The sequence below is a fragment of the Schistocerca piceifrons genome, chromosome 4, assembly GCF_021461385.2.
Source record: "Schistocerca piceifrons isolate TAMUIC-IGC-003096 chromosome 4, iqSchPice1.1, whole genome shotgun sequence".
Classification (NCBI taxonomy): domain Eukaryota; kingdom Metazoa; phylum Arthropoda; class Insecta; order Orthoptera; family Acrididae; genus Schistocerca; species Schistocerca piceifrons.
In genome coordinates, this window is record NC_060141.1 from 420,748,406 (window position 1) to 420,766,308 (window position 17,903).

General features: G+C 46.4%; 1 protein-coding gene across 1 annotated transcript in view; it reads left to right on the forward strand.

The window, feature by feature from the left end:
• The first annotated feature begins 974 nt into the window (after nt 1-974).
• LOC124794895 (leucine-rich repeat-containing protein 59) overlaps nt 975-17,903 on the forward strand; it is an 87,975-nt gene continuing 71,046 nt past the window's right edge. Inside the window, exon 1 of the mRNA XM_047258594.1 lies at nt 975-1,118. The gene's annotated coding sequence lies outside the window, so the exon portion shown is untranslated. The remainder of the gene's footprint in view (nt 1,119-17,903) is intronic.

Below are 17,903 nucleotides of genomic sequence, written 5' to 3' on the forward strand. Positions count from 1 at the left end.
CTTTATAATCGGGCCACTGACTGGAATCCCTTTACTGCGTTGTTGTATGAACCATCTATAAACAGCTACGTCCAGTTCTCCATTCTCATTCTTTCACATAACCTTTCGTTTTCCCAACTCACTATCCATTTGTGTTGAGTACTGTCGAATAACATGTTCTTACTTTTTGATGTTATATATAGTTGCTCGTCCAACATTGAACTCAGCAGCAATGGCTTTCTGCGAAGAACCTCGATATAACTTATCTAAAATTTCGAGTCTCTGCTTGAGAACCAAGCGAGGTGGCGCAGTGGTTAGCACACTGGATTCGCATCCGGGAGGACGACGGTTTAATCCCGCGTCCGGGCAAGGTTTTCCGTGATTTCCCTAAATCGCTCCAGGCAAATGCCGGGCACGGTCGAGTTCCTTCCTCGTCCTTCCCTAATCCGATGAGACCGATGATCTCGCTGTTTGGTCTCTTCCCTCAAACAATCCAATCCAATCTGCTTGAGATCTAGCGTAACGTGTTTCCTTTTAGAAGACATGATTCCGAACTATTAAGAAAGCTACAATTTGAAATACAGCATACGAAGAACTGTTTAACTAAGCATTGTTGTGCACGATAATTCATTGTGCTCGTGTTTTTTTATGTGCGCCGTGTTATTGAGGGGGTGGACTACTGAGGACCGGATTAGCGACAACCTAGTGTAATTCCGTAATTCTTAAGTGAACTCCACTTAGTCAAAGATTGCGAGTAAAATGAATTTCACATTTAGTTTTACCGTGCTACGAAACGCTTTTACACAATACCGTAATAGACAGACTAGTTAGCCCATTTATAGCTTGTGAAATGTTCTATTGTTTATTTTCACTCTATTCAAGTATTTACTTTTTATGTTTGGTGTAGTCATTACCTCAAATTTTTGTATTATCTTTTTCACTTACATCTACACAATAATAAGAAGTCTCTTGTTAAAAACAAGTACAAGAATATTGCTTGATAAAGACATAATTGTGAAATTAACTGTCTGGAAGCTTAAAAAGGGTTGGGTCAATATCTCTGTGTGTGTTGACGGCGTGTACCACTGAACAACAGACACGTAGCTTTGGAAGTGTCAAGTTGGACGGTGTATCAGTGCGTAAGTTTGTTGATTTCTAATAAATTACTTAGAGATAGTGTGTTCAACCGTGTACTTTTGCGACATGTGCACAAAGTTAACTCATGAAACGTTGTTTAAAGAGTGTATTCATGTATTGACGTAAAGAGAGCTAAAAAAATTGTTAATCTCTTATTAGCTATATTTTGTGCTGTAATTATTTTGTCATGCTATTTTTACCTGCAAATTTGTTTATAGTACCGTGTTCAGAACTAATACACGAAGTCCAAAAGAACTGAACTGAAGCTTTGTCTCCGTCCCAATCTCACCGACATAATGTCGAAGAAAGTGCTCAGATTGTTTATATTTGTCTCTTTCGAAAATGCCGCATGAATAGTGTGAATATGCGATACAGGTGATGTCCGTTAATTAAAAAAACATACCGGTGTACGAGCGAATTAGCAAATATGAAAGAAAATAGTTTGGGGGGACGATATTCGAACCAGCCAGCTGGCAACTGTATTTAGCATGATTAGCAGAATATTCCGCATCTATATAACATCTCGGTGTGACCAGTATAAGTGAAACTTGTGGACTTAGTGTTCAATATGAAAATGGGGCAACACACAAATCACCCACGAAAACCTATGAAGAGTCTTTGAAATACGTTTGTACGTTGAGCCACCAAAATAATTACACTTCAACTGTCAGATATTGGCATAATTATAAATACTAAAGTATTTCAATATACAATGAATACCCTGACAATTATATTTTTATACTATTATATTTTTGCCCACAGAACTGTTGGAGATTTTGAGCGTCTTTATTTTTTTGTGTAAGGGCTTTCTAATTTACTTTAGATCTAGTGCAATGGGATTTACAATTCTATTCACCACACATTTTGGAGTGGTTTTGATAGAGTTAGTATATTCAGGGAACGATACTCATCCATGAGGAATGTCTCTTTTATTGCGTACATTTTTCACATGTTATTGATCTAAAGAATATTGGTACGAAACAACCTATATGGAATATAACTGGAAAAGCCCAAATATGACAGCCTAAGATAACAGGCATAAACAATATTATAACATAGTCATGAACTACCAGAATAGTAGTAAGGTACTGTCATCCACAAGTTACATTTATTTGAAGTGTCTGTGAATTTCGCAAAGATTGCCCATATGTTATTCATAGACAGTGTATTGTTTCTGTTCTACAAAAGCAGAGTAGGTTTCCTGTTGAGTAGTGAACTGAAATTTCTGAAGTTATCAAACTGCTGCCAAATATTGCGTATACATTTAGCAAGTGAGCTAGAGACAGAAGTACTTGTTTGATAGCAATAGTGAAACACCACATAGGCCTCACTGAGAATAAACTAGTATGAAAAACAGATGTTAACTGACTTCAACTGAAGATCTGTGTTTGTGACAAAAATAATGAATCTGCTCAAATAAGTTATCATTTAAAATCCACTACTAAGTTGATTTCCTATTTTTTTTTTCCCTCTCTCTATGTATAACCTTCCTTTTTCTAAGATGCTGGAATTGTTGCTTATTTTGCTCATATATCATACCTCCAAATCTAAAATAAAATTTCATGATCTGTATTTCTGTGTGTCTAATAAATCTGTTTCCTTCTAGCTTTCTTTATATTTTACTGCTAATCTTAAGGTCTATCGTTCTTGGCAATTCGAGAGAGATTTAGGTTTGTCATAAGCTGAATATTTTCATTATTGTTTGATAACTTTATCTGTTTCAGTTTGGCCCTTGTATGACTACATTTTCTGTTTTAACTTTATTTTTATTTGTTTATTTATTTTCTTCTGAAACAATGTGTTCTTTCCATCTGCACTGTGTGGTGGCTTGCAGAGCGTATGTGTTGTTCAAACTTTTTGTCGACATACTTGTTATTGTCAGCAACTTGTGCTAAATAACTACATCTGTCATTCCTGGTATTATAGGCAAATTCCACATAGAATTTTTTATTTAAATTTTATATTATTAAAATCCCCTATTACCATCTTTTCATGCAATGTGCTTTATCAATTGTCAAGATTATAAATATCATTCACATAGTTCATTAGTATTCAGCTGTTTTGGAAAACTGCCATGTTCAACACCAGGTAGGTGGGCTTCTTAATTCAAGTTCATTTTCAAATAGTGTCAGTCAACAGGATATGCATCTCCACTGAGGGGTTTTTTTTTATGGATGTAGACTAAATGATGATATCATTTTATATGTGCTGGTAGACATAATGGTCAAGAAGCTTAGGCTTTTGAAACAATTGAAATGGCTATTTTCATAAATGAATTAATTGCTTTTTTGTATAAACTACTTTCGTTTCTATAAGGTTTCTAATATACTTTTTACAGAAGCTGTTTGTCTGCACAATGTAATAACTGCTTCATAACGAATATGTGTCAGCTTGGTTTTCAGCAGACTGTGTAAATACATTATTTCCATTTCATTTTTACTGTTGGTGCTTTGTAATCCAGTAGCTTGTACTTCCTTCAGCCTTGTGAAAAAAAAAAGGGGGGGTGGTAGGGACACACTATGTAACTCTTACTAGTAACCATAAAACTTTGTGTGCTCATTATGAGGAATTGCATTTAATGTATATTTCATGTTGTGCCGAAATAAATTATGTTGAGATGTTTAAAGACAGTCAGCAGGGGTCCCCACAACTCTCTCATGCGTACATGTGTTATAAATGTGGGGTACCAAGGTTAGTTTCTTGGACTTCATTTCCAGTCTTTCGGACTCTTATTTAGCCAGTGTTATGTGTATGCTGACCTGGCTGTTTTTTTGAAAACTGTGATAGTAATAATGTGAGTCATTTGAAGAAAGATCCTTAGAAGGCACTATATCCTTGATGTATGATACCAAACTAGTAAAGTAAATTGACAAGTACTCCTGCCAAACAGCCAAAGCAGTATCCAATCCATTGTGGTTCATCATGTATTCTCTTCACCTTAGCCCTCTGACAATGCACAAAATAGGTGGAACCATAGAAAATACATCACAAGGAAAAATGATTAAACCAAGCAATGGCAATTTAGAACTGGCTGTATCAATGCTTGGAAGAAGGAAAAAAAGTTAATGCCAAGACTGATAATGTCTCAGCCACTCCTTGGCATAAGGGAAAGGCTGGGAAAGAAGGAATCAAACAATTTACCCAGTACTTAGTTTGCACTAGGACAGATAGTAGTTCCTTCACAACTATGAAACCTATATTTTTTGTTCTGCACTTTCAATATAAGCGTAGCACCCTACCCTGAAAAAATATGAAATGAACTCTTATTAATTAAAGCAGTAGCTGAAACATGATCTCAAGCACTCTGAGCCTGTAACTAGCTAGACAATATCCCCATCATTAATACCCCAAGCAAAAGCTTTAATATGAAACAGGGCATTATCTTTCACAGAGATGTAAAACTCCAGTCTGAAAAAGATATCAGAGTGAATGTGGATGTTTTTGGCATTAATTTTGTATGAGGCTTGCAGAAAGGGTCAAAGGAAAACAAAGGTGACAGGAGGCTTCATGACGACACTCGGAGCACATGTGTTACTGAAAAAAGTAAGTCGTGGTATATGAATGTGACATTAAACATTACTTTCCCTGCACCCATAAACTGTATCCTATACGTCCACTTTGGTTGCATATCATACTATCATATTTCAGTAGCCATCTGTGAAACTGTGATGGAACTCCACTAAAAGATCACTCTTTTGAACAATCTACCTGAGCTTAAGCTGCTAGGACAGTTGCCCTCTGTGGTGGCAAGATCCGCCAGTTAAAGAAATGAAAAGATGTCACTGATATAAGACGTTCAATGAAGTACGATACTTCAAAACGTGAAAAAAATTATGAATGACTCCGTGCAGTGGATGTGGCCACAAATTTTGCTAGGACCTCCTCTGTTCAAGGTTATTATCAACTTCCTAAATTAGTAAACAGTTCAGGTGCGAAGTTACACCTTCCCTTGAATGCCACCCGTATAGTCTCAGTGGACACCTTCCTGCTGATACAGCCAGAGGCACTCCATCCTTTTCTTGCATCCCTGGAGGGGAGGTTTGCTGCTCCCCCCCCCCCCCCCCCCTTCCCGGCCCCTTCCCCAAGGACATGCTCCTGTATTTTAACTGACCCACAGGCAAATAATGATCAGTGGGACAAAACAGTAAGAGCATCAGACTGTAGAATGGTCAGAGCATCCTCTTACCCTGATGTAGAACATGGAGAAACCCCAACAACATTAAAATCTAAAAAGGAACAAGAAAATATTTAAATAAAAAGGTCTTTGGTGGTACTGCTTGATCCTGATTCTTCCGCTGCAGCATAACTACATACTGAAATGGATATTACACCATAGAGGAAGCTGGAAAGGACCAGTGACTTAAACAAGCAGCCTTTAAGTTCTACTGCCCAGCACCTCCAATTTTAATGTGTGAACAACAGAATTTTATGATTATCGCCGACACCTGACTCAGTTCAAGCAGTTGATGTCCCTCTCCACCACAGTATGTGTTGAACTGCGGGACTCATAGTTGTTGGGAGGCCACCTGCCCAGTCAGAAACTCCTACATTTTTAGGAACAGTCAAACCCAAGCAAGGCATTTGCACAGTGGTACAATTGTCCACATTTAGCAAACAAGTGATACCATATACAACACTCAAAGCTGTACCCATTAGCATTCAGTTGTACACCCTGTTAATGAATTTTTTCAACCTATTCCTCCTCCTAGGTCAAGAGATATCCTATCAGGAAATGAAAGAACTATTATATAAGTCACCCCTCCCCTTCATCCCATTGGGCGATTTCAATTATGTCAATTATCTGTGAGCTAGAGAATGAACAAATAGTAGAGGTCAGCTAGTCAAAGAGTTCCTTGTGGATTTAATCTTTGTCTAATGAGTACAGGGACCCCAGTACACTTTATAACACCCAAAGTACCTTTTCTACAATCAGCTTAATGATCTGAAGTCCTAGTCCTGCATCTAGGATGTAATGACAATTCCACACTTGTTTATGAAACATAGATTGTTATCAGTTATTTTATTGGTAGCGCATTCGGGACCCATGACGATCTACCAAGATGCTCCATATGAAAAGCCAATTGGGAAGCATACTCCTCTGAGGCATATGACACACACACTTCCCAAGGAAAGGTCAGGGACAGGTTACTGCAAGAAACAACAAATGAGACTGCCTACACAGCATGTAATGCGATTTCCTGCTCTTCCTGACAATCTTGATGCAAATCCATACCATGACGATATCAAGAAATAGTGCAGGCCGTCAGGAAGCAGTGAAGGGCCTCACAGTGATATTCCTGTGCTAATAATCTACTTTTATATAAATGACTATGAGCAAAGTCATGTTGTTTAAACAAATAATGGAGGGGTATTGTTGGGAATAAAATTGCTTCCACAGATGCACTTACAACAGATGCCCAGGTGTGGGCAAAAGTTTGGTATGTCAACAGATATGCATTTCTAGCTGGAATAACTGAAGTCTTTGACAATTACTTCATACCTATTCTTTTTACTTAGCCACATTACTGATTATACATTAAGCTGAAATATCAGCCACAAACACTTTTGACCCAGCCTGTCCCCCATGCGGGTCCAAGGGTAAGAATAGGCCCGAGGTATTCCTGCCTGTTGTAAGAGGCAACTAAAAGGAATCTCACACGTTGTGGCCTTTATGTGATGGTCCCCTGTAGGGTTTGACCTCCATTTTGCAAAATTTTCCTGAAGAGCAAACCAGTTGGGGAAGGGTGCCTTACATGGTGCATTGTGTCCATTGCGCATTTAGATCTTTAACCCACTTTCTCGTCGTCATATTGCAGTCCCGCCCATTCTCCATCTCTTGGGCAAGGACACCTTCCTGGGTGCAATTTCCACTATGCACTATGCAGTGTCACTTTCTGTGCCGACGATGACCATGGACTTCTTTGTACCTTGTATCCAGCACAGTAGCCAGTCCGTTGTGGTGGGGCTGCCATGTACCCTGTTGGTTGTAGCACCCTGACAACACAGGGATCACTCTGCTGATGCCTGCACCGTTAACTCCCCACGTGTGCCAAGGAGTAGGTGCCCATCACCCTGGGGCATTGGGACTCCTGGCAATGGCCATCCTGCCAGGTGGCCTTTGCTGCGGTTGGGTGGTGCCCGCGGGGAGGGCCCCTGGTCGGAGTGGGTGGCATCAGGGTGGATGACATGCCATGAAGCGTACTATGTCATCTCTTGCTGGTGGTCCACCGCCAGCATCCTCTAAGTGAGCAAAGTCTAACTTTAATGCTAAGAAATATGACCCCAAGTCGTTCCCCTCCGTGGCCACACCATGGGAGGAACGCCAGGCTAAGGATGACAGTGAAGCTTATTCACCCCGGTACCTCGTATGTACAAGAGTTGATGGGATTCTTTCACGTCCATGAAGCCTCAGTTTTTTGTGGAGAATTTGGAGGACGAGTTTGGGAAGGTGGAGGGCTTGTCCAAAATGCGCTCTGGGTCAGTTTTGATAAAAACAGCATCCTCTGCCCAGTCACAGGCATTACTTGCTTGTGGCAAGTTGGAGGATGTTTCTGTTCTCTTACCGTCACACCTCATAAGAGCTTAAATATGGTCTAGGATATTATATTCCACAGGGACCTTCTTCTGCAGTCTGACAACGAGCTGTGCACCAATTTAGAGCAACGAGGTGTTCATTTCGTGTGGCGCGTCCGTCAGGAATAACCAGGTTGCCACCGGTGCCTTCATCTTGGCCTTCGAGGGTGACACATTGCCCGAGAAGGTCAAGATGATGGTCTACCGCTGTGACGTCAAGCCATATATCCCTCCCCTGGTGTGGTGCTTTAAGTGCTGGAAAATCGGCCATATGTCTTCCCACTGTTCTTCCAGCCCCACCTGTCGAGATTGTGGACGTCCATTGCATCCCAATACTCCATGCGCCCCACCTCCCATCTGTGTCAGTTGTGGAGAGCATCATCCACCTTGCTCGCCAGACTGCAGGATTTTACAGTAAGAGAGGAAAACCATAGAATATAAGACCCTGGACCGACTGACCTACACTGAGGCTAAGAGGAAATTTGAGTACCTACATCCTCATACGCCACCGCTACAAGAACAGTTCTCGCACCCATCAGTTCCTCGAATTCCTTTCGCCTCTCAGAACTGGGAGACTACACCTGCCACCTTGATGGTGGGGGCCTCTTCCCTCTCTGTTGCTCCTGCACCACCTACTTTGGGAGCAACCCCCCCCCCCCCCCCCCCCCCAACCATCAGGGATTTCAGTCCTCACTTCTGAGCCAGAGAAGCGTAAGGCTTCTTCAGTTCCTCTTGCTAGGAAGGGGTCCCTTGGATCACTCCCTTCCCAGGTTTCTGCTAGTGGGAAAGATGACACCTGCCAGTGGCTGAAGAGCCCAGAAGCAGCTGGTCATCCTCAGCCCTGGAGACTGATTAGTGATTCAGTGAAGTCGTCCCAGCCAGGGAAACACAAGGAACAGCGCGAGAAATTGAAAAAAGACCCCTAAGAACAAGGATTGTGGTGGCACCCACACCACTGCTACATACAAGTTCTACATCTGAGGATGGGGTGGAGATCATGGTGTCCCCTGAGGATCTTGCTGGACCCTCAGACACAACGGATATAGACTGCTCAGGCAAAACGTCGGTAGCAGCAGGTGACTCTGAGGCGTAAAACTGCCTCATTGAATGTTCTGTCCCTTTCCAGTCTCACAATGTCATCCTCCAGTGGAATTGCGGCAGTTTATTCCACCATCTGGTTGAGCTACGACAGCTGTTAAGCTTTACACCTGACTTCTGCATTGCCCTCCAGTAAACCTGGTTTTGGCAGTGCGGATCCCTGCCCTCCGCGGCTATAAGGGATATCACAAGAACCGTAGAGACTGTAATCGAGTGTCAGGTGGATTTTGTGTTTATGTGCTAAACTCAGTCTGTAGGGAACCTGTGCCCCTTCAAACCCCTCTTGAAGCTGTGGCTGTTAGAATACGGACGACGCAGGAAATAATTGTCTGCAATGTATATCTTCCTCCAGGTGGTGCAGTACCCCTGAATGTATTAGCTGCACTGACTGATCAGCTCCCTAAACCTTTCCTACTTTTCAGAGATTTTAACGCACATAACCCCTTGTGGGGTGACGCCGTGCTTACTGGCCAAGGCAAAGGTGTCGAAACTTTACTGTCTCAGTTCGACCTCTGCTTCTTAAATACTGGGGCCGCCACACATTTCAGTGTTGCCCGAGGTAGTTACTCGGCCATAGATTTATCAATTTGCAGCCAAGGATTTCTCCCATCTATCCACTGGAGAGCACATGATGACCTGTGTGGTAGTGACCACTTCCTCATCTTCCTGTCACTGCCCCGGCGTCAGGCCCTTGGAGGCCTGCCCAGATGGGCTTTAAACAAGGCAGACTGGAAAACTTTCACCTCTGATGTCACTGTTGACTCTGCCCCTCATGGTAACATCAATGTGATGGTTGAGCAGGTGACTACCACAATCGTTTCTGCAGCAGAAAGCACGATCCCTTGCTCTTTAGGGTGCCCCGGCGAAAGACAGTCCCTTGATGGTTGCAGAAGTCGCTGAGGCAATTACAGAGCGATGGCGAGCTCTACAGCGGCATAAGCGACACCCTTTCCTAGAGCATTTGGTAGCCTTTAAGCGGCTCCGTGCCCGTGTAAGCCAGCTTATAAAACAACGGAAACAGGAGTGTTGGGAGAGGTACGTGTCGACCATTGGGTGCCATACGTCACCTTCCCAAGTCTGGATGAAGTTCAGACGTCTTTTTGGGTATCAGACTCCAACTGGTGTCCCTGGCATTTTCATCAATGGCGTGCTATGTACCGATGCAAACACGATTGCCGAGCACTGTGCTGAGCACTATGCTCTAGCCTCTGTGTCGGAGAAATACCCCCAAGACTTTTGCGCCCACAGACGGGAGAAGGAAAGGAAATTCCTCTCGTTCACTACCCGCCACAGTGAACTCTAAAACGTCCCATTTATGGAGTGGGAGCTCCTCAGCGCATTTGTACATTGCTCTGACACAGCTCCTGGCCCCCCCCCCCGCCCCCCCCCCCCCAGGGGATCCACAACTCTTTTGTGGATATGTGCGTAGCGAGCACGGGGCCCCGAGCTAATGTGGCCTTCCTTCCTTTCCGGGCTGCATACCTTCCCTTTCCGCATCCTTCCCCATCCCCCGTCTTCGCCCCCCCCCCCCCCCCCCCCTCACCTCTGGCTCTTTCCTTCCCTTTCTCCCCCTCTGGGAGTATGGTTTGTGCCTACGTCCGGAGACGGACACTTGTAAATGTACCGCATTCTTCGCCTTCCATGCTTGTATGTCTTCTTCCTTCCTTTGTCCTTCTCTTTTCCTTCCCTCTTCTCTTTACCCTTTTCTCCGCTGCGGCGTTTGAGACCCCCTCTTCTTTCCTTTCCTTTCTCTTTCTCTTTCTTCCTCCCTGTGCGTGTCTGAAGGCCGACCCATGCACTTCCATGCGTAGCCGGTGACGGGGTAACGCGTAATTCCCCGCCCCGGGTAGACAGGTAGGACACGTACGTACCCCCTGGTAACGGCCAGGCCCAGGGAGGGGTGATTACCCAAGCTGATACCTTCCGAAAGTGCCGATTGGTCCCTCCGTCCGTTTGTCGGGAGGTGTGACCTGAGGTGTGAACAATCACCTAAGGCGAGAGTGCCCTCAGAGAGGGCCCTCACAAGGGAGGAGCGCGCCATCGGAGACGCCGGTAATCATGGGGGATTCTTCCGCAATGGTTTCCTCACCTTCCACTATGTCTGCTCACAAACGTAAGTTCACTGAGTCTCAGCCACAGTCAGTTCCTCCATCGTTGCCACAGTTCCTTGTTGTTTCTCGGTCTGACGAAGGTCACGACTTCTCCACGGTCAACCCTTTCATTATTCAGAAAGGTGTCGACGCAATTGCAGGTCCTGTAAAGTCTTGTTCCAGATTACGGAATGGCACCCTGTTGTTAGAAACAGTCAGTGCCCTCCAGGCACAAAAATTGCTGCGTACCTCACTACTACACACCTTCCGTGTCCGGGTGGAACCGCACCGTACTTTAAATTCCTCACGTGGAGTCGTTTATACACGCTCCCTCGATGGCTTGTCTGACGAAGAAATTCAGCACTACCTGTCTGACCAGGGCGTAACGGCTGTTCGTAGGGTTATGAAGAGGGTTGACACAAACATCATTCCAACCCGCACTGTCTTCTTGACATTTGACAAAGTTCAACTCCCATCAAAAATCAAAGCAGGCTATGAGATAATTTCCGTTCGCCCTTACGTCCCAAACCCTATGCGTTGCTATCGGTGTCAGCGGTTCAATCACACCAGCCAGTCCTGTTCCAATCCGGCCAAATGTGTTACGTGTGGCAAGGATGCCCATGAGGGTGCTTGTCCACCTCCATCCCCTCGCTGCATCAACTGTATGGGTGACCACGCTGCTTCCTGTCGAGATTGTCCCGTTTTTAAGGACGAAAAGCTCATCCAGGAAATCAGAGTAAAGGAAAAGGTGTCGACCTTTGCTGCTCGAAAATTATTCGCCAGTCGACAGCCCACCGTGCCTCAGAAAGGAAAATACAGCACTGTCCTTGCTTCTCCTCGGCCAACAAAGGAGGCGGCCACGCAGACTTGCGGCCTCACATTTAGTGCCACGGTCGTCAGATCGGCCAGCGCAAAGATCGCCCGTTCAACCTCCCCGCTTTCGCCTGCCCACTCTATGGCTCGCCCTTCGTCGGGTTCTGCTAAATCTCGAGCCCATAAGTCAGACACGAAGTCTTCGAAAAAAAGAGCATACTCGTGAAGAGTTTTTACATACCGCAACTTCACAACCATCGGTTCCTCCTTCATCTAAACATCATACTTCCAAGACGGCTACAAAGAAACCCAGTTCCTCTCCTTCTTCGCCAAGGCGTGTCCCATCTACAGCCCCATCTGGCGGAAATCGCCCTCGGCCATCTTCTGTGTCGCCGAGGCGCACTGCTGGTGGCCGGTCAACCGGCCAATCGCTGGTGGCAGGAGCTGCTCCTGACCAACCTATGGATCAGGATCTTCTGTCTTCGGCTGAATGCCATTCCATGCTGTCGGTTGCAAGCTCTGAGCAGTTGTTGAGTTGACAGCGACCTTGGTCACAGTCCTCAATTTTCTGTTCACCCTATGTCCATTATCCACTGGAATATCCGCGGCATTCGAGCCAATCGGGATGAATTGTCGATCCTCTTACGATCCTACTCGCCGGTCATCTTCTGTCTTCAGGAAACAAAGCTGCGTCCCCATGACCGCTTTGTTCTCCCTCATTTTCAGTCCGTCCGATATGACCTCCCCTCTGTTGAAGGCACCCCAGCACATGGAGGACTCGTGATTCTTCTCCATGAAACTCTCCATTATCACCCAATCCCCTTAAACAGTTCCTTCCAAGCTGTCGCCGTCCGTCTTTCTCTTTCTGGATACACGTTCTCTCTTTGTACTGTATACATTCCATCGTCCACACCAATGGCACGAGCTGATCTCCTTCATCTTCTTGGTCAGCTTCCACCCCCCTATTTGCTGGTTGGGGACTTCAATGCCCACCACCCGCTTTGGGGATCTCCACATCCTTGTCCATGTGGCTCCCTATTGCTAGACGTCTTCCACCAAGCGGATCTAGTTTGCCTCAACACTGGGATCCCCACATTTTTGTCTGCCTCCACGACAAATTTATCTCATTTGGATCTTGCCGTCGGTACTGTTCCGCTAGCTCGGCGCTTCGAATGGTTCGCCCTTGATGATACACACTCGAGTGACCACTTTCCATGTGTCCTTAGACTGCAGCCTCAACTGCCATATATGCGCCCGCGACGCTGGAAGTTTGCCCAAGCCGATTGGACGCTTTTTTCATCTCTAGCGACATTCGATGACCGTAGCTTTCCCAGCGTCGACGATGAGGTCACACATATTACCGATGTTATTCTTACAGCTGCGGAACGTTCAATACCACGCACCTCCGAATTGCCCCGGCGCCCCCCAGTTCCTTGGTGGAACGAGGCATGCCGTGACGCAATACGTGAACGGCGACGTGCTCTTCGCATTTTCCGTCACCATCATACTTTGGCCAACTGTATCCGCTATAAGCAGCTCCGTGCGCGATGCCGTCGCGTCATCCGCGATAGCAAGAAGGCAAGCTGGAAATTCTTTATTAGCTCATTTAACACCTTCACTCCCTCCTCGGAAGTTTGGAGTCGGCTTCGACGGTTCTCAGTCGCGCCTAGTTTCTCCCCGGTCTCTGGGCTCACTGTCGCGCATGATACCTTAGTGGACCCCGTCGCAATTTCTAACTCATTGGGTCAGCACTTTGCTGAGATTTCGAGCTCTTCCAATTACCCGCCAGCATTTCTCCCGAAGAAACGTGCAGCGGAAGTGCGACATCTTGCTTTCTCCTCTCAAAATCACGAAAGCTACAATACTGTTTTCTCCATGCGAGAACTCCAACATGCCCTCTCTTCTTCTCGCTCCTCCGCCCCAGGACCGGATGGTATCCATGTCCAAATGTTGCTGCATTTATCCACCCATAGTCTGCGTTTCCTCCTTCGCTTTTATAATCGAATTTGGACCGACAGTACTTTTCCCAGACAATGGTGGGAAGCTATCGTCGTTCCCGTTTCGAAACCTGGAAAGGACAAACATCTCCCCTCTAGCTATCGCCCCATTTCTCTCACGAGTAGTGTCTGTAAGGTTTTAGAGCGTATGGTGAATTACCGTTTAGCTTGGTGGCTGGAATCCCGCAGTCTTTTAACACCTGCCCAATGCGGATTCCAAAAGCATCGTTCTGCAGTTGACCATCTTGTTGCTCTCTCCACTTATATCATGAACAATTTTCTCCGGAAACGCCAAACGGTAGCAATATTTTTTGATCAGGAGAGAGCATACAATACCTGTTGGAGGACAGGCATCCTCCGCATACTGTTCTCTTGGAGCTTTCGAGGCCGGCTGCCCCTTTTTCTTCGCGAATTTATGGCAGAGCGCGCATTTAGGGTGCGGGTGAACACTACTCTCTCCCGTACTTTCTCCCAAGAAAACGGGGTACCCCAGGGCTCCGTGCTGAGTGTTGTACTTTTTGCCATCGCCATAAATCCAATTATGGATTGTCTCCTTCCTGATGTCTCGGGCTCCCTCTTTGTGGACGATTTTGCGATCTACTACAGCTCTCAACAGACAAGCCTTATTGAACGACGTCTTCAAGGATGTCTCAATCGCCTCCACTTGTGGAGCATCGAAACCGGCTTCCGTTTCTCACCCAGTAAGACCGTTTGTGTTAATTTTTGGCGACGTAAGGAGTTTCTTCCGCCCTCCTTACATCTAGGCCCTGTCAACCTTCCGTTTTCCGACGTCGCTAAATTCTTGGGTCTTATGTTTGACAGAAAACTGTGCTGGTCCTCCCACGTTTCCTATCTTTCGGCTCGCTGTCTGCGTTCCCTTAACACCCTCCGTGTCCTGAATGGTACCTCCTGGGGAGCAGACCGAGTGGTCCTTCTCCGACTCTATCGCGCCTTAGTGCGCTCGAAATTGGATTATGGAAGCATAGTCTACTCCTCTGCTCGGCCGTCTATTCTTCGGCGTCTCGACTCTATCCACCACCGTGGATTACGTTTAGTATCTGGAGCTTTTTACACCAGCCCTTTGGAAAGCCTTTATGCTCAGACTGCTGAACCTCCGCTGTCCAATCGACGGGCAGTCCTTCTGAGTCGTTATGCTAGCCATCTGTCTTCCATGCCTGCTAATCCAGCCCATGACCTTTTTTTCGACGCCTCCTTTGATGTAGGGTATGCAGGCCGCTCCTCCTCCCTACTAGCCCCGGGAGTCCGCTTCCGTCAACTGCTCCATTCTCTTTCCTTCCGCTTTCCTAAAACCTTCTTGACAACTTGGGGTACAGCACCGCCTTGGCTCCGTCCCCGGATCTGCCTGCTCCGTGACCTATGTCAATTTCCCAAGGATGGTACCCCTACACTTGTTTACCGTCGGGCATTTGCTGCTCTATGTGCACAAATGACGGACGCCACATTTATTTACACCGACGGCTCGAAAACATCGTTAGGTGTAGGGAGTGCCTATATTGTTGGCGACACCCCAAATCACTTTCGGCTTCCCGACCAGTGTTCGGTTTATACTGCGGAGCTTTACGCTGTTCTCCAGGCTGTCCACTACATCCGCCGCCATCAGCGGATACAGTACGTAATCTGCTCAGATTCTCTCAGCTCTCTCCTCAGTCTCCAAGCTCTTTACCCTGTGCACCCTCTGGTCCACCGGATTCAGGACTGTCTGCGCTTGCTCCACTTGGGGGGCGTCTCGGTGGCGTTCCTCTGGCTCCCGGGACACGCTGGTATCTGTGGGAATGAGGCGGCTGATATAGCGGCCAAGGCAGCAGTCTCTCTTCTTCGGCCAGCTATTCAGTCGCTTCCCTTCACCGATCTACGGAGCGGTTTATGTCGCCAAGTTGCTCATTTATGGCATGCGCATTGGTCAACACTTCACCCATAATAAATTGCGGGAAGTGAAAGCCCTTCCTTGCGCTTGGACCTCTTCCTCCCGAACGTGTCGTTGGGAGGAGGTAATTTTAGCTAGACTCCGGATAGGGCACTGTCTTTTTAGCCATCGACATCTTTTAAGCGGCGATCCTCCCCCACTCTGTCCCCACTGCTCTCAGCTGTGGACGGTCAGATACCTTTTAATTGAATGCCCCTATTTTAATCCGTTACGCTCCCGTCTACAGCTATCGCCTGATCTATCGTCGATTTTAGCAGATGACACGCGCTCAGCTGACCGTGTTCTCCAGTTTATTAGTGACAGTGAAATGACTTCAGTCATTTGAAGCTTTTTTGGGGACAACCAACCCCTTTCTGTAGTGGATTTTTAAGCTTTCCTTCTGCTTTTAGTTTCTCAAATTTTATGACTTTGTTCCCATTGCTGCTGGTTTTAAATTTCGGTTTTTTCCTGTTTCCTAAGTCACGGGCTGGGCGCTAATGACCATAGAAGTTTTGCACCCTAAAACCACAAAAAAAAAAAAAAAAAGAAACAGCTCCTGGGCCGGATCAGATCCACAGATGATTAAACATCTCTCGTCTGACTACAAGTGCCATCTCCTCGTCGTCTTCAACCAGATTCGGTGCGATGACGTCTTTCCATCTCAATCGTGGGAGAGCACCATTGTTCCGGTGCTCAAACCTGGCAAAAACCCACTTGATGTGGATAGCTATCGGCCCATGAGCCTCACCAACGTTGTTTATAAGCTGCTGGAACATATGGTGTGCCGACGGTTGGGAGTCACGTGGCCTACTGGCTCCATGTCAGGGTGGCTTCTGCCAGGGGCGCTCTACCACTGTCCCTCGAGTCTGCCATCCGAACAGCCTTTTCCAGATGCCAACACCTTGTTGCCGTCTTTTCTGATCCACGCAAAGCATATGACATGACCTGGTGACATTGTGTCCTTGCCATATTGTATGGGTGGGGTCTCAGAGGCCTGCTTCAGATTTTTACACAGAATTTCGTGTTGTTCCGTACTTTCTGTGTCCAAGTTGGTGCCTCATACCCCCCCACCCCCCCCCCCACCCGTGCACCCCATATCCAGGAGAATGGGGTCCTGCACGGATTTGTATTGAGTGTATCACTATTTTTAGTGGCCATTAATGGTCTAGCAGCAGCTGTAGGGCTGTCCGTCTCACTCTCTATGTATGCAGACGACTTCTGCGTATGCAGACGACTTCTGCATTTCGTACTGTTCCACCAGCACTGGTGCTGCTGAGTGGCACATACAGGGAGCCATGCACAAGACACAGTTGTGGGCTGTCGCCAACAGCTCCCAGGATGCAGACGCTAAGTCACGTGTTATGCACTTCTGTCGGTGTCATACCATTCATAGTTCTCCTCAGCACCTGAACTACTGTTGCCTTTTTCCAACTGCGGCAGTTCATCTCTCGCATCAGTGGCCCAGGTCAGGGCTAACGAATGTGGTTCACGTGCAATCCCCTCTGTCTGCACTGGAGACCTTCTCTTTACCACCTCCCATCCAGGTCCATCCACACACACTTCCATGGTGTACATCTAGGCCGCAGATTCGTCTGGACCTTTCGCATGACCCTAAGCAGCAGCTCAGTTACTCCTGCCACTCTTCGCTGTCACTTTCTCTCGATTCTTGATGTTTTCCGGAGCTCTGAAGTGGTTTACACCGACGGCTCGATGGCTGATGGTCATGTTGGCTTTGCCTACATCCACAAAGACCATTTTGAACAACATTCCTTGCCCGATGGCTGCAGTGTATTCACTGCAGAGCTGGTGGCAATCTCTCATGCACTTCAGTATATCCATTCATGCCCCAGGAAATCGTTTCTTCTGTGTACTGAGCAGCCTACAAGCTATCGACCAGTGCTACCCTCACCATCCTTTGGAAGCTTCCATCCAGGAGTCCATCTGTGCCCTGGACCGGTCCCGTCATTCTGTAGTGTTTGTGTGGACCCCAGGACACATTGGCATCCCAGGCAATGAACTTGCTGACAGGCTTGCCAAACAGGCTACATGGAAACCTCTTCTGGAGATGGGCATCTCTGAACCTGACCTGCGTTCTGGCTTACGCCATAGTGTTTTTTGGCTTTGGGAGATGGAATGGCATAAACAGTACACTGTTAATTAAGGAGACTGTCCCACTTTGACTGCCCAGCGATGAAGTCTTAGGTTACCAAACTCTTTGCCGCTAATTTTGTCTGACAACGCCTCATCGGCTGATTTAGATTTACATTTTATTTGTGAGGGTGGGTTTTATCA